Source organism: Coturnix japonica, chromosome 7 (assembly GCF_001577835.2).
Source record: "Coturnix japonica isolate 7356 chromosome 7, Coturnix japonica 2.1, whole genome shotgun sequence".
In the NCBI taxonomy this organism is placed as follows: Eukaryota; Metazoa; Chordata; class Aves; order Galliformes; family Phasianidae; genus Coturnix; species Coturnix japonica.
Genome location: NC_029522.1, coordinates 22,488,597 through 22,512,767, shown reverse-complemented (window position 1 = coordinate 22,512,767; position 24,171 = coordinate 22,488,597). Strand labels below are relative to the sequence as shown.

The following is a 24,171-nucleotide window of genomic DNA, read 5'->3' as shown; positions in this document are numbered from 1 at the left end:
GAGCTGAAGTACTTTTAAAGACAACTGTAGTGGCTTTTTCTCTTTTCTTGAGAACATGTGAGATGAAATGCTGTGTATATATTTTTAATGGGAAATAATGAGCTTTGCAGCTAATGAAACTTGATTACTGATTTTTGTGCTTCTCCAGCTGATCTGATAACCACAAACAAGCTTTAAGTGAATGTAGATCTCAAATCCCAAACTGTCAAGTCAGCCGAGCAAGGGTCAAGCCTGATGAAGGCAGGTTTCTATGGGTTTTCTTATGGTGTCTGGTTTCTCCATTCCTTACTAAACCTTGAGTTCTGATTAAACACTTTATAGCACATGGGCAATTTCCCTTTCCCTCTCTTCTGTAGATTTAGGTCATTTAATAACATCTGAACTCATATTTCAGTTTTGTTATTTTTCTTCTCCTTGTGAGAAGAAAAACCTTGTGTATTTTTCCTACAGATGGTTGCTGTTTATTTTCATGTGAAAACTTGATATCATTCAACCTAATCTCCTGAAATCTAATCTGACTGATACTTGCCAAAGAGCTAAAAAATTATTAGGGAGGCATGGGTGCGTGCACAGATGTTATTGGTAGCATTTCCTGAAGAAACAGGACTGAATAATTAGTTCTTTTTCTTGTGCTGCTTGCCGACCAGGTGCCTCAGGCTAATTTAGGTGTTAGGATAGCATACCAGGCCAGAGACTGGGAGACAAGATTGAGGTCAAATCACTGCTCTGTGAAATGAGTTTTCTCCTTGTATTTCTTCAAAAGAAAGTAGTGGGCTCTGGGTGGGAATTGTGGATGGTCAAAAACTATTTGTAATAGTAGCTTTGGAGTTTCAAATAAGGACAACATAATTAAAATCTACAGAACATATACCCATGTCTTTTTTCCTAGTCTTTCCATATCATATTTCTTTTTTTTTTTTTCCCTATCCCCCAACCCTCCCCACCCAAAGTCTGTATCTGTTATTGAGTTTTCCAGGAAAAAAGTCCTTACTTCATTTCCTATTTTGTGCCTTTTCTAAGCTGTAATTTTTTCCTTTTGAATGTGACTTCCTTGTGTTCTGGACTATTAAGCTCTTCTGCGTGTGTTTTTAAACTTGCTTCTCTTGTGCCTGTGGTTTATTGACTTAAAATTTGTACCGATTCCCAGGCACCAAATATTTTATTGGGTTGACCAACTGGGTCTGTAGTTTCATAAGCTGTTTTGTTGCCAGGGTGTTCTCAGTGGATGTAACACAATCAGGTGGGAGGTTGTAAGGATGAAATAAAGCAAAAATAACCAATAGAAGATTAAAAAATGGAGAAGGCATAGGAGGGTGGCTTGTGGCTAAGTGGGAAGGAAAACTGGTCTTTGTGGAGGATGCGTGCGATGCCATGCAGGTTAAGCTCTCCCTGCATCCTCACAAGGTAGCAGTATATGGCTATGGGCTCAGGTGTATGGCACTGCTAATGGAATCAGATGGTATTTAATCCTTGTTGGGTTTTTTGTTGTTTTGTTTTTTTGCCAGAGATAGAGCTGGTATTTCTTTTATCACCCTCCTGTAGCACTGAAAAAAGCTTTACTGCTGTTCCTTCCTTCTATTTTTACTTATCTGGTAGGTAACATCTCCTGCTTATTATCACTCTGACATTACTTCTCAAGCAGAATCTTTGTATGTTCTTTTTTTCTTTTTCACAGTCATTTCAGAGTCCTTTGTTACTTCTGAGTTGTTTGCAGCTTGTCCTAAATTTAAATCATCTGTGAACTTAAATAACATGAAGTTATTTCCTAATCTGGAATATCAGTGACTAATCAATCCATATAGACCCTTTCCATTTCCTTCATTACATTATACAAATAAAGCCTGGTGGTAATTAGTGTTAACTAACTTCTTAGACCATGTCTGAAGATGAGCATTAGCTCGGGGCACATTAGCTTGGCTGGACCTTTGCTTGGTTAGAAAAGGCAAGATGCATGTGCTAAAGGCACTGGAGTCTCCTGAATCTAAGCGTAGAGCAAACATAACCTGGATTGCTTAAAGAAAATAGCCCTCCTGATACAGTCCCAGAGCACACACTGTCTCACTGCAGATAAAAGTAGTAGTCATAATCTTTTTTGTGGAGGTTTTACTAGGGTTAGTCACAAATTAGAGTCCTACAAAGCAGGATGGATGATTGGTGAGACTTTATTCTGTTTGTTTTCTGCTTTTTCCTTTGAAACTCAGTTTGATTCTTATCAATGTAAAGCACAGGCAGCCATGTCAAATTAGAGGATGGGAGGATCAAACAAACCTCAACAGGCTGCAGGATTGAAAAGAAATTGCTTGAAGTGAAGATGTTCACGTCTTCTCTGGTCCTTACTTTAAAAAAAAAAAAAAAAAGGCAAAGGTTTTGAGAAGGTTGCTAAAGAACATGCAGGTCTGCTCTGGCAAATGTGTAGGAGTTGGTATTTTGAAGAGCTTTGGCCTAACAGCAGACTTCTGTCACCCACAAAGTGGGATGTAGAAATGATTTGGCCATGGCTGAGACAGGTAGATGAGGCCACCGGATCTCTGCATCAGCTTTCTGATGAGCTAATATCATACATGGCTGTGGAGGTGCAGTAGCTCCCATTTTCTGATGAGAGCCTACTGTGGAGCTTCTGTTGAATTGTGAGCCTCTGTTTATAGGATGGTGCCTTTGTTTCCCTCAGGGTTGAGTTCAGAGGGTGTCTTTTCCAAGTTTTTCTATATAATTCTTGAAGAAATGCTAGAAATTATACTGTCGATCTCTTGGAGCTCCTGATGTTACACATTCTGAAGGGAAAAAAAACTTAAGTTGCCCATTCACTTCCAGCTACAAAGGGAATATATTTCCATTCAGCCAGTCTTTTATGTTTGTGTTTTAACATAAATGTTACAAAAATGTAATGTGCTTTGTGACACATGCTGAAGTGTTTCTATGATGCATTTAGATGTTCTCCCTGTGACTTCAAAGCATTCATTTCTTCAATTATTTGTGAAGAAGGAAATGTTTGGTAATAACCTGTAATCTGCTCGCATAATTCCCTTGTGCTCTTGTACTCCCGCGCAGGATGTGCTAGGTAGCAAATAGTCTTTTTTGATGCTGGCAAGGAGATCTGAAGTGGTCTGGATGTATTTGTACAGTATTTACTTATGTGACTTATGCAAATAGTTTTCTCTTTAAAAATTATTTTAAAAAGTGCTGAGTGAATTCAGACAACTGTCAAAAATGATGCAGCTTATGAAGCTTGATTTTTCTAGTTGTGTTATGAGACAAAGTAATAAATTGGAAAAACTACTGAGGCACCTCAGTGTCTCTTTCCAGAAGAAATGTGGGTGCTTTTGATTTGAAATCCATCAAAGTCTTGTCTGATTTATCTTTGAGAAAAAATCAGTGAGAGGCAGCAAATGACATTACTGCTCATAGTGATTGACACTGGCATGACTTCAGTTTTCAGAGCTCAGAAGTTCCAGGCACATCCTGTCCCTGTTTCGTAGCTTGGTGGTTTCTCTACTGGTTTCAACTGTATGTCAGGTGATAGCATTCTGATATTGTTGTGTCCATAAGTGTTTGGCTGCATACTGACATGCTGTGGATACGTTTTCCCCTGAGTGCCACTTTTACATTCACTTTTTTCCACTTTAAAACCAGCTGATGTCACTTTGATTATTCAAAGCTGAGTCTGTTCATTGGCAAAATATGTCCAAATAGATTACTTGAAGTCAGAATGATTGTGTTAGGTGTATGGCTCTCAGTGGGGGCTCAGAGTCCCAAGTCACCCTTAAGTTTGTTGACTGAGCTTTGCAAGCATTTCCCCTTAACGCACCGTTTTCTGTTTTTCTTTTTTGCTTGCTTAATTGCTTCCTGTGTGTTTCTGCTCTGTAGGAGAGTCAGAAAGTGATTCTGAAACAGGAGGATGTGATATTTATTCTGTAGGCATTATGAGTTCTAATTACTCCCTGATGGTTCTCATTCACAAAGCATTTTATTTATGATGCTTTTTTCTTAAATGATTAAACATTTATTGGTTAAATGTTTGCTAAGTGTAAGGGCATCACATCCTTGATGTTGGTTCCCAGTAGAAAAATAAGAATAAGAAAATAGTAGGTAGCTGTTACAGGAAAGTCTTTCCCAATAGGCGGTAGCTATTTATCAGAAAGATAAGATACTTGCTGCCCTATTTAAAGAAAAAAGGAAAAAAAAAATAAAATTAAACCACATATGCTTTTAAATATGGTTCCATCTGAGTAGCTTTAGATTTGTTGTTGTTTATCATTGTTCCTGTTTCACAGCTGTTCTGTCTGCTCTTTATCTCATAAAGAAAATCTTTTGAGGTTTATCTGTTTTTTAAAAAAATAAATCTCAGGTAGCTCATTAGTCACTGTTTTGTTTCCAAATTGGCTACAGACTTTTTTTTTTTTTTTCCCCAAACTCTCTCCTTCAGGCTGCTGGTGTTGAGATTAAATGCATACAAAGAAAACCCAATTGAAGGACATAGTGGAAATCAACAATGGAAAAGTCCTCAGTGGCTGTTCTAGAAATGTGGGTCTCATGAATGTTACCTTCACATTTTCAATTTGTTTTGGAATCCTTCCTTGTCTTCTGCTTTTTCTCTCTTCTTCCCTCATCTCATTTTACTCCTGGGATTCCCTTCTACTAATTTGTTCTTCTCCTAATTGAGACAGAGGCAACAGAGTAAATCACTCCTTGTAGTGCATGCACTACCTTATGTGAAATAACTACAATCATAATGTGTATTTTGCTGCTCCAATAGAACATGCCAAAACAGGAAGGGGAAAACACTTAAGACATATCTGTGTAATGAGGATTCAGTGAAATGCTGGAACATGTGTGGAAATCAGGCTTGACATGTTGCAGGTTCTGTGTGGAGGCCAAGCAAAAACAGCATCTCAGAACTATTATTATTCTTGGTATAGTGTAGATAAGAATTCAGAATACCTCCAGCAATAGCGATGATTGTCAGTGAAGGAATAAATTGAACAACTCTGGACAGGTAGTACAGACTCCTTCACTGCGATATTGAAGGCTAAAGGGTTAACTACTGTTTTGGTGTTACTCCTTGCAGGAAGAACAGGGTGAGCCGTGTAATTCTAGGCTGTAAGGTCTCAGTTCCCCACTCATTTATTTGTTGTCCAGCTCTTGAGAGCTGAACATCACCCAGAAATGCAGTTTTATCTGCTGAGTGTATTACTGGGAGTGTAACTCTCCTAAGTCAGGAGCAGGACAGGAGTAGGGGACTGCAGGTAGGAAGAGATGATGGAATTGGTTTACTTTTTTTTTTTTTTTTTGAGAGTTTCCATTTCCTGGGCTTACTCTGATGCATAGCATGTGAACTCAGAATAACTCCACTAAATCCAGAGGAGATGAGTGGCATTTACTGTACTACAGGCAAGATCAGAGTGAGGCTGGGAGATGTATGAATTTTAGTGCCTATAACGTTATGCATTATGCACACAACCCGACAATTCCTGAGCTCAGTTCCTGCTGTTAAGTATCTTCCTCGCAACCTGCAAAGGCAGATTCTTTAATTAACCTTTAAATGATAATTATTTCACTGGCAGTGCACCAAGCCAGAATCAAAGTAACTTGGTTCATACTGTGTCACACTCGTCTCTTGAAGATATGTCAGATTACCTGCAGTATCGCAGTGAAGCTGAGGGCTGCTTCCCCAACTTATGTGTAGAAAAAGATAGGGGGATATATGGGGTGAGGCAGAGTATTTGCTTTCCTGTGAAACACAGTCAGTGGAAAGACTGGCAATGGGGAATGACACTGGGAAGCAACACTAAAATGTACTAATAAGAGAAAGTGTGAAGGAAAACTGTCCAGTTGTTGTGACTTCAGAAATTACCTAAATTGACCATATTGTGGTAAGCAATGTGTCCCACAAAGTGGGAAGCCTTCTCAGCCTTTTTGATTCTCTCAGCAGTATGTTTCTGATGTATGCTTTCCCCCTTCACTACTGCCATGCTGTAGTTTTGCGCACAATTCACTGGTTTCCATTTATTCCCATGTGCTCATCAGCAAGTCTCTCATCTGAATGACTGGAATATATTGCTGTCTCCAGGCTAGTAAAGTAAGAATAAATGGATGCGACCGCGTTCCTTATCTCCACATTGCAGAAACTTTTGTCAATCCCTGAGATAGACTGGGCAGAAGCTGAATGCATAACAAGATCATTTGGGGTCATGGTACAATGATTAGATTCCTACAGCCTGTGTTACTGTAGATTAGTACTCTGGCTCCCTAGAGGAAAAACAAATTTGAAATTCAATGCTACAGCCAGATGCCAGACAGGCCATCATAAACAGCATGTGAACCTGCAAAAAAAACCCACACACATCCTTTCAAGGTACTGAGATCTTTCTCAACAAACCCTAATCTCTTTCCGAAGATTGAAAGGCCCTGTTGTAAATGGGATGTCTCTGTCCACTTGCAGGGATCACAGCAGCAGTTTCGTGAACTTTCAGTGCTTTTCTTGAAAGAGAGAGGCAGGCCAGAAGTGCACTGGAGCTCTAATTCAGTGACAGAGGCTTCAAAAGCTATGGTAACACACATTGCAGGGGTTAATTTCGCCAGATAGGGTTGACAAGGGACTGCCTTTCCTACCCTGCAATCGCTTATTTTATCCCCTTAGTATATGTGTGAGGGACTACAATGTACTGCCTCTGAACAAGTGGGTGCAGGGCGTGTGATTGTCCAGGGACGTTATCCTACACTGGCAAGGAAAGTTTTCCTAATCTTTCTGGCGTATGGCAGTGGATTCATAGCTTTCTGCACAGCAAAATGCTTTCTGAAGGTTAAAGCTGATGCTTTTTTCTAATCTGTGTACTTGCTCCTGGGACAGGGATTTATTGATATCCTTCCACCAGATAGCTTTTGCCAGCACAGTAGTTGTTTTGGATATAGACTGTCTTATTGAGAATAACCAGGCTTATGCCTGATTGTCTCTAAGGCAGCCCTTTAGAACGTCTGAGAGCAAGTGGTATGGTCCAAAGTCTTGGCACAGTGTCATGATAGAAGTTCAGATCTCTCTAGACACACTGGATACCTTCCATGGAGAAATACAGTTGTTGAAAGCTGAATTTCTAATACAAGTATCAAGCAGGGAAGCATAATTAAGCCCCATATCACAAGAACAAAATCATTCTTCTAACAGGGCAGAAACCCAAACAACTCCCTGTTCTTTCCTTTTTGTGTGGCAAAAGAAGGAGAAACATTTCATCCTGCCAAAAAAACAAAACAGCAACAAAAAAAGGTGTTAGCAAACGTGGTCTTATTCTAGCAGTGCCCAACCTAAGAGAACAATTTGTGCTTCTGCCAGCAGATACTGCAATTGGATCCTATTTCGTAGCAGCAGAATTGTTGTAACTGCTGTCGAGGCACAGCATGCTGCTAAAAACCTGGCAACTTTTATGAAAGCTGTTTATATTACTGTAGGCTTCCTATAAACAGTGGCAATAAAAAGCTAAACTGTTTTAGGAATAAGATGCAGATATTAGAGATGAGTTTTTCTGCCGCGGTAATGCCTTTTGGCAAGTGTTAGCATTTAAAAAAATAAATAAAAATAGAAAAAAAGTACCAGCATTTCTTAGCGAGAGACTATCTCGCTGCAACCTTAGCAGTGAGCAGGCGGGGAGGTAAGCCCTCTCCTCAGTACAGAGCTCTGCCTGCAGAACTTGGTACTGGATTTGAGTGTATTAATCATGTTTGTTATTGGGGGAGAGCATTCTTCCTAGGTGGCAAAGGCATTTTTTCTGGGTGAATGTTTAGGAGGGAAGGACTGAGCTTCTAAGCTGCGCTGTGATGTCTTGCATTGCTTCACTAGCATGCAGTGGGTATAAAGGGTTTCTTCAATGCTGTCCCAGTCATCCAGCAAATCACAGAATTGTTTGAGTTAGGATCCTTACAGATCACATGGTCCAGTTTCCTGCAATGAGCAGAGACACTTACAGCTCGATCTGGACCCTGCAGCCCCTCCTGACCTTGAATGAATGTCCCCAGGAATAGGAAAACTCAAGACTTTTCTTGTCAACCTGTTCTTGTGCCTCACCACCCTTGTTGTATTTTAAACAAAAAACCTTAATATCCAGTCTAAATCTCCTCCTTTTAGTTTGAAATTATTGTCCTTTGTCCCATCACAACAGGCTGCACTGAAGTATCTGTCCCATTATTTCTTATAGTTGCTCTTTAGATACCAAAAATAACAGGGCCAGCAACAGAACAAAGCAGTGCTGGCAACTAAGTCTAAAACTGTTTCTGACTGCATGTGTGAGCTCACCTATTAAGAGTTTAAGGCTGGTCTGTATGTTTTTCCAAAGCACTTGCCTGCAAGGATTCTTTAGATTCTACTGGACTTCCAGTGAAAACATTGGAAGTCAGACCACTTGTGTATGAGCCTGAGCTGAAAATAATTGAAGCAAGCACATTCCTACCTCCAGTTATGTTCTTTGCTAGTCATCTCCTTTTGGTTACTGCTGGAGATGGGCTACTAGGATTTGGTTTGACCTATTAAAGCTATCTTGCTTTCTATCGCACTGGTGACACTTCCCAGCCAAACAGGTGTTGGGCAAAATGTGAGGATGCATATTAGCAACTATCCTGTTAGTTTTAGGCTCCAACAAGAACAAATTTTAGGCTTTGTACAAGAGCAGATGTACAATGAAAAATCAGTGATGGCAAGAATGTCCTCACTCTCCCAAAAGGTTTTCATTTGAAAGCAGATATGCAGAAATCTACTTCATGCTTTACAATGTGACTAAAAATATTAACACAATCCTCATATGCCCAAGGATAGAGACTTCAGAAAATCTGAGTTATTGTAAGTCTATGGGACTTTTATAGTCATTTACACTTAATCATGGGCTAACAAAGTGTGGGAGCTGTGCATCAAGTGTGTGGAGACTTTTCCCAACAGAAAGCTGTTTCCAGTTCCCTAGGAGCCCTTTCCCAGCCCAGCAGTTTGGCCAGGGTTGGCAGTAGCACATTAGGATTAGGTTCAAGTTCATTGTCTGCAGCCCTATAATTATGCCTACTTAGTGCTCAGTGCCTATTATTTATCCTACCTGGAGCAAGATAACAAGGGGCTATCTATGCCTACTCTCTTGATCTTAAAGGATCTTTTTCTCACATTGTAGGAGGCAGTGAATATAAATACAGTTAAATATACTTTTCTCCCTATTCCCTTATTGTTCCACAGAAGCTCAAATTCTATCTGCCGCATTTAGTATTAGCTGCCTTGTAGGGCTGGGTACATTGTACAGCACTTATTTTTTTAAAAATGAGCCTTTTTTCCCCCCTTCTATTTGTGGATTCCTGGTGAGCAGGTCGCCATTTTCTCAAAGTTATTCAGCGTGAGAATAATTAGGGACACAGAAGCATGAAGTTTGACTGGAAAAAGGAAGAGGGAACGATAATTCTGTGACTAAATATAGCTTCCATAAGGACAGCATTTACTGAGCTCCGAGTTTCAACGTTGAAGCTTTTTCAATTAGATTCTCTAACTTTGAGGCTTTGTGTCTCCTATTTGAATGGTAAGCAAGCAGGAGCAGAGTTGTGAAAATTGTTCTTTGCATTGAATCTGAAATATTCTCACTTCTGAATTTATTTTATTTTTAGTAAAAATGTAAGTCCATGTATGACTTGGGTGATGAAACTTCTAGAGGTTTATGAATGTGTCTTGAGGAAGCGTATTTAAATGTTTGCTGAGAAATGTACAGAATGTAATTTTTTTTCCTAAGCTAATCCCCAGTTTGTTCACTAAATAAATGTTTCTGCAATTTTCTGTTGCTGAGGAAACAAATCCAAAAAACTAATCAGGAATTTGTACGCTATTAGTAGAATCAGTAAGTAGATTTGCTGCATCTATTTGAGAAGAAATGTGAAGCTGAGAGCTCCAGTTTCTTCTGCCTTCATAACCTCTCTGCCTTTCTGAAGTGAGCTCTTAAATCCAGAACTCCAGCACATGCCTGTGGAATTTTCTTTTCAAAGCTGCTTTCCAAATCAACCGAGAGAGGCTGGACAACTACAGTGGGTTGCTCTCTATCTTTATCCAGTTGTTTGAGTGTTTCCAACCTGCTCCAGTAGCTTTATGTTAAGAAGATTTTTATTTTTATTTATTTTTATTTATTTCAAGGTATTTCAATGTCAGAGCAGCCTGGACTGTCAGTTCTACTCAGTTCTACTATGGGTGACTCTAGTATTAGGGGCATCATTAATGGAGATGCATCCAGGTGCTTCCTTACATGGATGAGTCATAGAAGTGCAGGCTACTTTGTGCAGAGTTGGGATCAATCAGTGACAGCAGAGGTCTCAGATCAGTGTAGCTAGAGTTGCTGAAATAATGCATGAAACTCTTGGTGGTCAGGTTCATGCAATGTGTGAGATAATGTAGTTGCCATTTATCTGATGCTCACATTTCCTTGTGTTCCACTGGGGCACTTAGAATCAAAGAATCATTGAGTTGGAAGGGACTCTGAAATCTCATCTGGTCCAACTCCTCTGCAAAGAATAGGGACAATTACAGCTCATTGCTCAGAGCCCCATCCAGCTTGACCCTGAGAGTCTCCAAGAACTGGGCAAACTGTGCCAGTGCCTCACCACCCTTATGCAAGCTCTTGTATTTAGAACATGGGGCACATGGTTTCAGAAGACAGGGAGTTACACCCCTTGCTTCTCTGCCTCCACTAAGACAGCAGGAGCTGGGAAATCTCAGCCAACCTCTATCCAAGGGAGAGAACATCGTCATCTTAGGCATCATTCTGAAAATTTGCTTGTGGCATAAACATATGAGTAATCTGCAAGACAGGTAGGCATCAGTTATGTTACAGATAGACACCCCAGGCAAGAGCATGTTGATAGGGCCTTCTGCAAGGAAATAGAATAGCAAATAGCTTTCCTATTCAGTGCAGCAGCCCAAGGATGTGGCTAATGTGAGGTATGTGGGGGTGTGAATGCAGAGCAAGTAATCCTGCAGTCACTGCCAGAGTGCTGGCTGTTCCTGACAGTAAATGCAAAGCAGCTTGCCCTGTTCCTGTCTGTGTGCAGCGGACTTGTTGCCAGCTGATGTGCTATACATCCTCACCTCCAGTGTTCACAGCCTGCATGATACATCAATAAATTGGCAGAGCCATCTGACAAGCAGTTTTGGGGTTAGAAGCTTCTCAGCAGACTTGCCTGGAAAGTGAGGAGGGAGCCTGGCTGTGTGTGGTGTCTGGGCACCAGTGTGACCCACTGGATCAGGGCAAGGTCTGTCCCACCTCTCCGTCCTTGCTGGAGGATTGGGAGCCCACTGCTGGAGGATGCCAGGTGAGCTTGCACAATAACGTGGCTTTGTCCTTCTCTAAAGACCAGCACTCTAGCCAGTATTCACCTGACATGACAGACCTCAGCTTTCAGCAAAGCAGGCCAGGAGGGCAGCTACCAGCTCCCTTCCAGCCATTCTCTGGCTTACTTTCATCTCTCCACAACAAAAGCAGCAAGAACAAAACAGGTTCTCCCAGGGGCAGGTTAACCAGTCTTGCAGCATTGCCTTCTGCAACAAGGTGAGCTGCATGCCTGCTTGGCTGAAGTAATTAAAGGCAGTGCTGCCACTGTGCTCTAAGAGATGTCTTTTGTACAGTGCAACCACAGGAACTTACTGAATGTGACAGCTGGATCAAAGCTATGAGGAAATAATTACTCTGTGTACAGTTTTTGAGTCAAAATCTTACTATCCCTATGCTAATTGCCTTATATATATATATATATCTGTATACATACAGTGTGGCTCTGCATGATCTTAAAAAAAAAAAGGATAAAATGTGATTCCATATTTCTAAACCCTTCAGTTAAGGTGGGTGGATGGTTGGACTAGATGATCTTAGAGGTCTTGTCCAATGTTTATTGTTTTATTATCCTAGTATGCTTTTGTTTCTCATCTACAACTAAAATGTGTCATAAGTACTTATGGACTTCAATGGTGCAGCAGCCTGACACAATCAACTAGAATTTTGCTTTCTGTTGACATCTCACCAATCAGATTTGATTAGCACGAACAATCACAGAGAATTTAAAGGCAAGCATGAACTGGTGGGGGGAAAAAAAACTATTTGAAGCTAGCATTCTATCAAAGAGACTGTGGAACTACTTATGTGATTCTTCTGACCCTTTGAACGAAATGGCAGCTCCAATTGCTCATAATCCTCCATAGGCTTAATATTTGAATCCAGTAAATCAATATACAATTCTAAATAGCGAATGTGCCTGAGGATGTCTACCTTCCCAACAGATGAGCAAAAGTAAAAGGTTAGATTTGTCAGATGCATCACTGGGAATTCACAGAATTTGTTTCTCTGGGAAGTGATGTAGACAGGTATTTTCCACACAGCACCCTTCAGAGGAATAATTCAATATTGCTCCTTCCAGTGCTTTCTTCTTGCTTCCGTAGTTGATCAGAGAAACTTTGCCATTTTGTACCAGCTGGAGTTAGTGAGATTTTGCTGTGTACTGGGGTGAACATTTGATCAGTCCCTTTGATTGTAATTGTTACAGCAGCCACAAACATCTTGAGTTGTTCAGAACAGGAAAGAAAAAGGGTCTGATTTCCAGTTAAAACTAGGTGATTATTTTCTTGTCCCTTGTGAGCAGCACAGTAAAATGGAATTCATTTTTTTGTTGGCGTTTCACTGATTTTCTTCATCACTTTTTTTTCTCCTAGAAAGCTTTAGAAATGAAGCGTTCAGTTAAAGTGGGCTTGTTTTTATTTTTTTTAATGTAAATGCAAAGTGATACAAAGTCATATTTATCCTCAGATGACCTGATTCTCAGATGCAGTCCCTGTTATGAGGAAAATTTCATTTTGATTTATTTGTCTGCCAGGCCATGCAGGCCATGGAACTCCCTTGGTGGCTGTTTTCACCTGGAATGTTGCTACTACAATTCTCTTGAGATTTTCTGGCCAGTTCTGCAGACACCAGAAGCTTTGGTCGTTCTGAAAAACAACAAATGCAGATCTAAAGAATAAATAATGCTGTTCTGTTATGCCTCTTATTCTGCCTTTGCTTAGAGAAAGCTCCCTTTGATAAGGCTGAAAACAGTGAGTTTTTTTGTGTCAGTTGGTAACAAATGTGGCTTAAGAGTGAGGCTGTCAATTGAAGATCTCTGTGCTGCTTTTGCTCTACACACAGCTTGTTCTATTCCTTCCTCCCTCTGAGAATCCTCACTGTCCATATTTAAAACATATAACTCAGTTCTTTGACTTTGCTTGCTTACATTCTGGCAAATCCTTTTTAATCAGGCTATTTATGAAATTTGTTTTCTCTGGGTATAGCACAGCATTAACATGTGACAAATGACATTTCAGCTTGACATCGCTCACTTAAATTAGCTTGAAGTGTTTCTAAGTAGATTTGGGATTTCATTAAACACAGGCTCTGAGAGAATATTTTTGCGGTGTGGTATTCCAGTCTGCAGTGAGGCTGAATTCCTTTCCATCTTACCTATACCTGGCAGTGTGCGGTGAGCTCAGGCAACTTCAAGGACTATACCATTAGGGTTTTGTAAAGACAATGGTGAGAGTTGAATCTTAGAGCATTCAGAGGAAAAGATGATAGAATCACGTCATAAGAAATCCAGGTTCTTAAGGACTAGCTAAGGGGAGAGGATGGGGAAAATCCCTGATGATCTTTATATGCCTCAGATGTCAAAGTAGTGTGTATCTGTGTATCACTTCAGAGCACTCTTATCTGCAAATTTTTGTGCATTAAGTCATTTAATCTCTGTGCTAGTAAATAATGTTGGAAAAGCAAAAAAAATCATACATTTGAGAAGTAAACATTAGAAAGGAGTCAGTAATTGACTAAAATTATCTGTGGTTTCCTAATAAAAATATTCATTTCCAGAGGACTGAAGGGCATAAGATGTCAACATCTCTCCACTTCTCACCAGGATGCAGAAAGATGGGCTTGGCCCAAGAGAAGGCCACCTCAAGCCCTGGAACTGCTTGTGGTTCTTGTGTGGCCTTTGCTTGAATCAGAACTGATCCTCACCCTCAGATCCAGAGATGAGGACCTGTTCTGGCAGTGGGCATCAGTCTCTTCCCCCTGTACCTCTATTCATGCATGATGTGGAAAGGATTCCTGCAAAACCACCAGTGGCGAAATGTTGAGGCCAGTGAGTGAGGTATGGTTTGTGCTGATTGACTTCAAGGTACAAAGAGAGCCCATGTAGTGATGGTGTTGGGTTGGCAGTGTCCCCTATCCCTTGGCAATGGGCTTAAAGTGTAATTTGAAGATTCTGTTTTACATCAGTGACTTGCATACCCCCATACAGCCAGCAGAAAGCTTTTAGAACTATCGACTGTGAATAAGGAGCTTTACATGATCCAAACAAATGGAAATGGCAGGTCTTTCCCACTCCTTCTGCAAGGCAGGTATTCTACTGGCTGATAACCAAGCTAAATATTATTCAAGATGTTGATATTGCATTATCCTGTTTCTGCTGTGTGCTATCACATATATTGAGGCTACTTTAAAAAGAAAAAAGCTGTACTGTCTACCAGAAAGCATTTAAATCTTCTCGAATCCCATGAGATTATGAGAAACCAGAGAAGTATGATGGTTCTTTTAATAGCAATAAAATTCTAATTTCAATTTCATGGATTTTTTTATCATTTCAAATTGCTCATTTTGCACTTAAATCACATTTTCTTTCTTTTCTCCAAAATCACGAGCAATAAAGTCTGCTTAAAAACATTGAAAATGCTGAAGAAGGAAAATGAAGGCAGAAATCTCAACTGATTCAATGTTGTTGGGCTTGAAACATCAAGTATTGTAATAGATGGTTTATGAAAGCCAGAAATGTATGCTAGTTTCTTTGGAATAAAAGAAATATCATTGAATGATAGATATACCACATTTAATAAATATTTTTATTTATTAAAAATATATTAAAAATAATACTTTACCTTTCATTCAAGAATGGGAAAAAAAAAAGTATCAACTTACTATGAATATTTCAATTGCGTTTGATTATTGTTTCATTTTCATTGGTGAAATTAGTGTATTTTTCCATATAGTGTCTATCTTAAAAGATTGCCTTTAACATAAACTAACTTTATAAGTGGTGATTAAGCAAAGTGACTGACTCTGAAGTACCAGAGAATTAGCCTATGGCAAAACATATGTGATTGTGTTGAACTATGACTTCTAATTTCAGTTACTAGAGACCCTTTTTGGACCCTTGTGGTGGTGAGACAATTTCTATCTTTTTGTAATAGTATAACATAACCCACATGTTTAGACTCCCCAAATCTTTCCATATATTTTGTTTTTATCTTTATTTCTAAATCACTATTGTTGAGAAGCAGTCAGTTTAATATAAACTTTATGATATGTTGTAGATATAGCTGGATCAGAAGTTTGTGACTTTCAGGCTGCTACATCTGTGTTCTCCAGGACTATGGGACTTTTTTTCCCCCATGAAACTTTGATTCTTCTGCTTTCTTGGGTCTCATTTGTCAACAAAAGGCTTTATTTCCCTTGCTACATAGTCATACAACTATGTAGAAATGTTAAAAATAGGATGGTGCCAGTGGGTGAGGAGGGATAATTTTGACTGGAATGGTATGTATTTATATGTGTTTGTTTTAAGCAAAATAAATAAGCAGGTAAGTAGAAGTTGTCGTCATAAATGTGTGAAACACAACTATTATTGTTTGTTTGGCAAATATGCATTATGTCCACAGATACCATCTTTCTGACAAATATTCCAAATATAACTAGCCCTGGAGAGTGATAACTATACAGCTGTTCTTCTTGCATAAGCAAAGTTCAAATTTGTTTCCATAGCGGTGGTTATAGAAGAGCTAAGATATACAAAGATATCTAAAATGCTATAATTTTCTAGTGGTGAGGACAAAGAAAATATCTGAAATCTAAGCAGTATTTTTAGAAAGGTTTTTCATGGAGGAGTCTTAAGAAAAATTGCACTGTCACAAACGAAATTAAGGTGTTTCCATCTTTCTCCCTGTGAGAGTGTTATTCATTTCTTTTGATCTCTGCAACTGTTGACTTCCCAAGTAGAGGAAGTGTGGGCTGGGTCCTGACAACTGCTCTTTGGGCTGTGAATGAAGCTGCTGTAGTAGGAAAAATGTTAACAGAGGAGTTAAGTGGAATGTATGGCAGCAAACTATCTGAGCAGTCAGTCAGCTTCTTGTAACTCTCATCTAAACTTCTGGCAAAATTGGTAGGTCTTAACTGGCCATTGCCAGTCAGTGGAAGTTGTTTCATATTCATGAAAGTTTCCAGTTGCTTGCAAATGATTTCAGATGCCTCAGTGTTGCAGCACGAAGCAGGAAAGTCTTAGAAAGGGAAAACAAAGCTGGAGTCTGTAGACTTGCACTGATTTTTCTCTTTTGTTTTCCTCCCCAATTACTGCTACTTTTTGCTGTTAAATTTCCCATTGTAAAGTATTTGGATGGTGTCTATGCAGTTGGAATTACAGCTTTTCATAAACCAGAGAGAGTTTGTTGGGTTCTGTGTTCACGTGAACTGCATATTTCAAAACACTTTTTTCCATTAGTAAAACTGTTTTCAACTTTGTGACTTTTTAAACTGAGGCTATCAAGAAGAAACACCTTTAGCTAATCCACTGTATTTGTATCTTTCTAAAATAGGTTGAACTTGAAGTATTGATTTATGATGAAAAATAAAAAGTCTCCCTAAACCTTTCAACTTTTTAAACTTTCTTACTTCAAGCATTGCTGTATTGTAGATTTTAATCTGACATTTGGAGTAAATTTCAAGGGAGATCAGAAAAACCTGAGCCCTACAAGTCCATATTACCCTTAAAGCCTAACAGCTTGGTCACTAGCCTACATCTACATCAAAGGGAGCAGAAGAGAGCAATCTGCTTTTTTCTGACTTCGTGTTTGTAGGTTGTTATATCCAATCAGTATAATCATTACAGTAGTACACACATAAGAAATGTCGATGCTTATTTTGCATCTCAACTTCAGCCTAATAATGAAAGTGGGACTCCTGAAATGTGGTCTGTTTTCACATTTGACTGCAGTCACTGTTTAATATAGGAACCTCATAGGCAACCCTACAGCATCTAAACTATTACATTAGTATTTTTATTTGAAGCTCTTCTTATCCATCCACTGGTCACATGTGTTTAGTGTTGTATTTATCCCACTACCTCTTTTTCTCTTGTGTGACAATAGTGATACAGTTTTCTGTATTTACAGTATATTTGTGAATAACGGGTTATCTTTTTCTAAGTACACAGTTGTCTTTTTTTTTTCCCACCCTGCTGATATCTGATAGTGATAAACAAAGAGAATGGTGCCATGTTTGTCTACTTTCTTGTGATTTAGAGTGGAGAAATGGTATGAGAACTAGGTTTGTTTGTAATTAGGAGACTGGCTTCTTTCATATTGTTTTGACTGCTTTATGCTTTAAAGTAGCAGTTTCTGTTCTATGTTTTGATAACTGTACATCCAGCTGAAAAAGAACCAGGCAGAGGAGGAACTTAGTCTGGGTTTTTAGTTGGTGAATTTGTTTTTTATTTGTTTGGTTTGGTCTTTGGGTTTTAATTAGCATCTCACTTTACAACAGAAAGGTTATAGATATCTTTGTTTACTGACAAGCAGATGAAGACTATCCCTAAGCACTCTGTGGAAATTCATTTGGAGAGACTCTGCTCTTGTTCAGGAAGAACAACAGTGTGTGTAAAGTTTGATGGACAGTGGTGTGGCAGAGTAAACTTGAACATCCCAGGGACCTTATGCCAAACAGCCTTGTACCACATACCTCAGTTCGCCTTGCTATGCTAAGGTAATAGGTAATGTGTTGATTTTCCTTCTTTGTAAATACTGGTACCAGTGTTTTAAAAAATGATTTGGAAAATGTTGTGTTTTTCATCACAATTGAAACTTTCAAAACCCTAATAATTGCTGCTTCTGGCCTACAAATTGGGTGCGGAGGGGAGGAAGGAAAGATAGCTTTGTACTTAATCATTTACGTCATTTGTTTTGGCTGAAAAAGTTTGACCATCACATTATCTACCCTTCCCCTGAAGACTTCTGTTTTTGTAGCTGTGTTAATTGTAGCTATCAGTGTTTACATGCATCTTTGATCATTGTTCAGCTGTTATCTCACTGGGTAGCAGAGACTTAACTGGATATCCTGTACAGAAGGTTGAGATTTTGTTATCGTTTTGGTTGTTACGTTGTCATAGTTCACAAAAGGACTGGTAGTTTTCAGTGGTGTCCAAAATCAGTTATTCCATTTTCAGATATTGTTATGGGAATGGCGAGCTGTGACTTAAAAATGTATGTATAAATAAACTCGAAAAATGATGCTGTAGATTAGAGGAGTTAAAAACTTGCTTTTAGCTTATCATCCTTATTTGTGGCTGGAAGCCTGTTTGCCTAATGGCAGACTATATGAGCAACAGGATGCTGATTCCAACGTTTATTTGAGGATGCCTTTCCTTCCATCAGCCTAGGTCAAACACAGATTACCAGCTGCCTGATACTCCCTTTGCAAATAAAGAATTGGATTCCCTGGGTAATTACTTTTCTGATGACTCCTGTGAGCCCGGTCAGGCCCCAAATTTGGATTAGAGTCACATTTATATGAGCTAAAGGGCTTACCTGATGTGTTGGACTTAATGCTGCATGTGTTCATGGGGATTTAGGGTGAAATGAAAATCCAGATCCCACAGAAGCAAGCAGAAAGACCACCACTAATGGCATTAGAAATTGAACTTGACTGTTTGAAAAGATCCCAAGCAAAAATAGGGCATTTCTATTGACACTTATAAGAAGTATACTAGAACCTGAAGGCACAACTTCCAGAATTGTTGGATTTTTTTTTTTTGTTTTTAGTTTTATCTTCCTGAACGATATTCATTGAATATTTAGAGCTTCCAGTTTCTTCTTTTCACCCCATGTATCTGACTGATGACAATCTACAGCTGTGTATGAACCAGTTTCGTCTTTGTGTGCCCCATATCACTCTTATTTAGGAAGATACATTGCTCTGTGTTTGTATTTAGGTCAAAGGGTTTTCTGACAGTTTTGCAGTGAATGTTGCATGTAAAAGGATAATTTAGATGTGATAAATACTGTAGTTTGAGATGACTACAATGGCAGGAAGGGTTTGTATAAATGACCAATATCTTTCAATAAGTCTTAATCTTCTGAAAGTGTTAAGGTGACAAATTCCTACACTTGAAAGAGTTCTAGAAATAGAAAATTTCCATCAGGTCTTCCTTGATCACTCATAACAACGATTGTCTGCTTACCAGGGGAATGGGTGTAGGAAGAGTTCTGAAAGCCCATCAAAATCACTTAAAGGATTTTAGTAAATGCGGTGGATGTGAAAGTCCTAAAACAGTCACTACTATCCAGGGGTGCTCAGATCTCTTTCCTTCAAGGTTTGTAGCGATGACAGTCCAGAAGAGGGCAAGAATGTTCAAAGTTCATTAAAACATTATAGAAAGTGGAAGAAGTGAATACATTTGAGATTATTAGGATAGAGAAATAAAACTCAAGGAAGTTGTAGTGACCTGAAAACATTAAAAACATCCCTGAAAAGAGAACTTGCTTTCTGAGGATGGGTTTGGAAGCTGTGAATTTGATTTGAATCAAGGTACATTTAGGTTAGAGTTCTGGAAAAAGTCAGGGAGTAGTGAGGGATTGTCAAGGGATGCATAGGAACTAATGGGTTAGACAAACACCTGTCAGGGCTGAGTGGTGCAGAGTTTATCCATCTTTTATGTTGCTTCTCTTAAAATGAAATTGCTTATATCTGTTGACTTGGAACTTAGTGTCCTTTTGAGCATTAATTAGTTGCCACTTACCAAGCCCTTCAATTTTAAGCAGTTTTCATTTATGATTCCCATCTGACTCTTTTATACTCAGTTCTGAGAATGGCCATATTTTGCAGGTGATCTGAATCTTCATTCACTCAATGTGACATTTACCTAGTTTCCTTTTCTATTTTTGTTTTCATTTTGGTTTTGTTTTTTAATCCATGCACAAATCTGAAGTAAAGATCTCCTTCATACTAAGTATCCATTGTGAGAATTTGGAATATTGTTGACTTTATACAAGCAGTTTCATTTTCATGACTTGTCTTGCAGAGCTTATTTGGTGGTGAGTTCTGGATTTGATTGTATTGCTGTTCAGTGCAGGCTGTTGACTGTATTTTTATAATGATATTCCCCAAAGATTCTTTTAAATTTCAGAAGTGACTTCAATTTAATTTCATACATATCATTGTCTTTGGCTACTAAGAACCAAAGTAAGATTAATTCTCTTTAAGGAAGGAGAAAAAAAGTGAGAAAAATCTGCTCTTGAAGCTATTATCAGCTAGCATGCATATTTTTCTTGAACTCTTACATTATGCGGGCTCCAAAATACTCTAGTATGTTTCCTCACAAGAGTGGGTTGTGTTTAATGCATAAAATTATCACAGTGACAAGATAACAATTTATTTATTCAGTATCTTATGTTAGATATGTTAGAACAATCATGTTTATGATTTATTTTGAAGTTGTGGTTCTAATCCCTTTCCACAGACCTTTGGCTCACCTCCTCCACAGCACAAATTCAAAACCAGTAGTAATTTAGGTAAAAGTTAGGTTCTTCATTGATTTGAAAGTATACTCTAATTGACAAGTCAGTTAAACGTGTGTTTAAATCCATTCTTTTTTAAACAAAACATTTCATCTTAGCTTTTGGCAAAAAGTCAAAGTTAAGCATAAATGTAGGTAATGAGTCTTCAAGCATATTATAAAGTGCTTCTCTAATTATGTTAATTAAGCCATGATAATGAACAAGAACATTCCAATAGTAAATAGTCGGTTGGACTAGATGATCTTATAGGTCCTTTTCAACCTTGTGATTCTATGATTCTAAATACTGTATTTAATAATAAAAACGTCTGTGTTCTGGGCATCTTTTTCTTTCTTTGACTCTATTTCAACGTTCCAGGTGTTAGAACCTAGGGATGGTGAAAATATGTCATATGTCACTCTGTCTTATAGTTAGGAAAACTGTTTTTCTTGTAGAAGGGAATTCCCAGAGCATTTACAGGCTTTTAGCTGGGATGGCCATTTTATTCTGACTTGAAAATGAGGGTTCTGATCCTCACAGTAGCCTCCCCAGCACTGGCTTGAAGCTGACAGATGTATCAGAAATTGTGATGGGAAATAGCATTGTATTTACAGATCTACTACCAGGTCTTAACTCAGCACAGAGGTCAAAGAATGTACTAAACATAATGTTGAATGGAAACAAGTATCTGTCATAAAAAATGAAAAAGGAATACCAAAGGGACCAAGATGAAGAAGCAGATGCTTTTCCATTTCAATTTATTAATGTTATAACTCTTCAGAGGGCAGTATATATATCACCAAGCACTGGTTCGGAAATGTAATACTCGGAAGCAAACTCTCCATGTGGATGTGATCTGATACCTAACCAGTGTGTTTATAGTTCTGAAGCTTGGCAGAGTCCAGTGGGCTGAAAGGTTTTGGTGCATGCTTCACTTCTTTTGAGATGGAGAAAGACTTTTTTTTTTTTTTTTAGTGAGTTATTTATCTATAGAACTGGAATGGAAAGGTTCAAACATAACCTGTAAAAATGTTCCACATACAGCAAACTCGATGATTACAGTGGACTCAGAACAGCTATTTTTGTATTTTAGACATGGAATGGATTGGGATATGATTCAAGTAAGGTCAACTGAAACTGATACTGACCAGGCAAAAAAAATTCTGAAAGTAGATACAGTTGTTTTATATCAGAAAATGGTATTTGATGGAGTGAAGCTGAAGACAGTTCCACCCCAAGGACAGAACATGTATTTTAGGTACAGGGTAGTTTAATTGTTGGAGTAATTGATATCTAGGGATACATTTTTATCTCTATCCCTGGAAATCAAAGACTGAGAAGGTTTTGAAAACTAGATCAAATCAGAATCGTAGCCTTGATGTAGAAACTGCTGAAGTTATTTAGCCTGTACTATGGAGAGCGCTGGAAGAAATGTACAAATTTGCATCTCAGTCTTTAAAAATGGTTAATCTGAGCTCCTGTTTACATCAGTTGTAGGGTTTTTTTTGACAGATAAACTATCAGTCAATGTTAAGATTAACCTTTACTATAGTACAACGTATCTGTCTCTGCTGCAACCTCATGTTCAAGTCACAGGCAAGTTTTCCTTTATAATAAAAAAATAAAAAAGAAACATGTTTTTAATTAATTTGGTTGATTTGGCTAAAAGCACTTGCTTGTGGGAGTTATGGCTCTGAGAAAGGAAGATCTGTTTCTTGATTTGACATTTCAGGAGCTGGAATCTGGTTTATACCTACTGGGAATTCCGCCCAGCAGTGACATGCTCTCACTTCAGATTTCCTGAAAATGGCAGCTTAACAGCTAAGAATTGCCATAGACAAATGAGCAAAAATATGGTCAGGCAGAGCATTTCCCTCGGGAGGCACTGCACCAAAACTTCTTGCTTTCTTCTTTCCGCATATTTTTTCATAACAAGGTATCACTTGTACTCCTGTGACACATGCTGCCAAAATTGCTGTTTGTGCTAAGTATAATAAATTCTGTACAACTCAGAGTGTTTTGGGACCTGTCACTAAAGGCACTAAAAAATTCCTTAGGAGGGTATTCTGAATGTGAGCGAAGGTGGGATCTATCACTGACCAAGCAACCAAATGAAAATAAAATGTGTGACTTAAGCACAGTAATAGCATGAGAATTTCAAAACACCGTAGTTATCTCCTTTATGGGCTGTGGGCATGGGAGACAGAAATACCGACCTTGCAGGATGATACTTTCAGCAATACTGTAAGCCAAATTCCAGTGTAAAATATGTCCTAATTTTAGAACTGAATTTTTAAGTCCATTTCATTACAGAAAGCGCTGTTGTGACTGACCTTGAAATCTTTTTCTGAAACATGCTTCCATTTCATTCTATTTTTTGTTTCCTGTCCCTGGAAATTAGATATGTGGTTGTTAGTTTTTGTCGTTGTTTGTTCTACCGAGTGAACCCATTGTGTAATTATACCTATCAGTACCAGTAATTATCACCAGCTAAAATCCAAGCAGGATTACTAGGTGAGACAGGCCTTCGCGGAGACCTCCTTTAGTTGTCTTAAATCAAACTGTGACAGCACCAAAAATATTCCCCCCCCCGATTTCTGCACTGCATCCTAAGGGAAAGAACGCTCAAAAACATAACAGTTTTGAGGTGAAACTGAAATGATGGCAATATCGTCTTTTCTTCAGACTTTTCGGGCCCTTGTGATCCATGCAAAGATGTGATGCATTGGTATGGTCTCTCTAAGTGCTGATAACACCTTGCTTTTGATATAAGGTTGCCTCTGGGAAATCTCAGAGATAAGCAGTTAAACTGAAGCTGCTTATTTAATGGTCACGTGTGTTATATGCTGCCACTTGGGCATAAACCTTTACTGTGGTTGCAGCCTGTATCAGTAGTACATAAAAGGCAGAATTCCCAGGTTTGTGTGCATTACCCAACAGTGTAGTGGAAGGGGGGGTGGGGAAGGAAGGAATCAGGGTATTGATCTGATTCGGTCCATTACTGCTTTCAAATCACATGCTTGTATTGCATGTGTGCAGGTTGCTGAACCCTGCTGCACCCAGGCTCTGCCCAGCTGGAGATAGTGCACTCACATGGCATGGCTGCAGCCCAAACAACAGAGGCACAGCATGATGCCCCACAAAAAAAAAAAAAAAAAAAGCTAATGTGAAACGGAGAGTTCTCTATGAGTTTATCTAGAGCTTCTCAAGCACTGTGAACACTGGAGGGCTCGCATTCAGAATCTGAGTGTCAGATAAAGCATTAAAGAGTTAGTGAGAAAAACAATTACTATCCACAGTCACACACCACTGCATATAGTGAGAGTGTATATTCCCTGTGGCAAGGACCTCGTGTACTTTTATGTTTTCTACCACACCAGATGCACACACGGTTCTTGATAAATATTTAAATAACAACACATGCAGTAGCTCCGCTTTGATTTTATATAAGGCATGCTTGTTCCACCAGATATTGTCAGAAATGAGAAGCTTATAAGAATGCTTGTTGTTCTGTGTGATAGCAGCAGGGTTTTGTTTGGTTATGTGTGCATGAATAGCCTAAG

The 24,171-nt window shown here is 38.8% G+C and overlaps 1 long non-coding RNA gene across 5 annotated transcripts in view; it reads left to right on the top strand.

The window, feature by feature from the left end:
* Nucleotides 1–24,171, top strand: part of LOC107316760 — a 191,372-nt gene that overhangs the window by 131,566 nt on the left and 35,635 nt on the right. Inside the window, exon 1 of one of the 5 annotated variants that reach the window (XR_001556567.2) lies at nucleotides 17,605–17,819. The exons of the other annotated variants lie outside the window; for them this stretch is intronic. This is a non-coding gene — a long non-coding RNA (uncharacterized LOC107316760). Of the gene's footprint in view, nucleotides 1–17,604; nucleotides 17,820–24,171 lie in introns of those variants that run through there. 5 annotated transcript variants of the gene reach the window in all.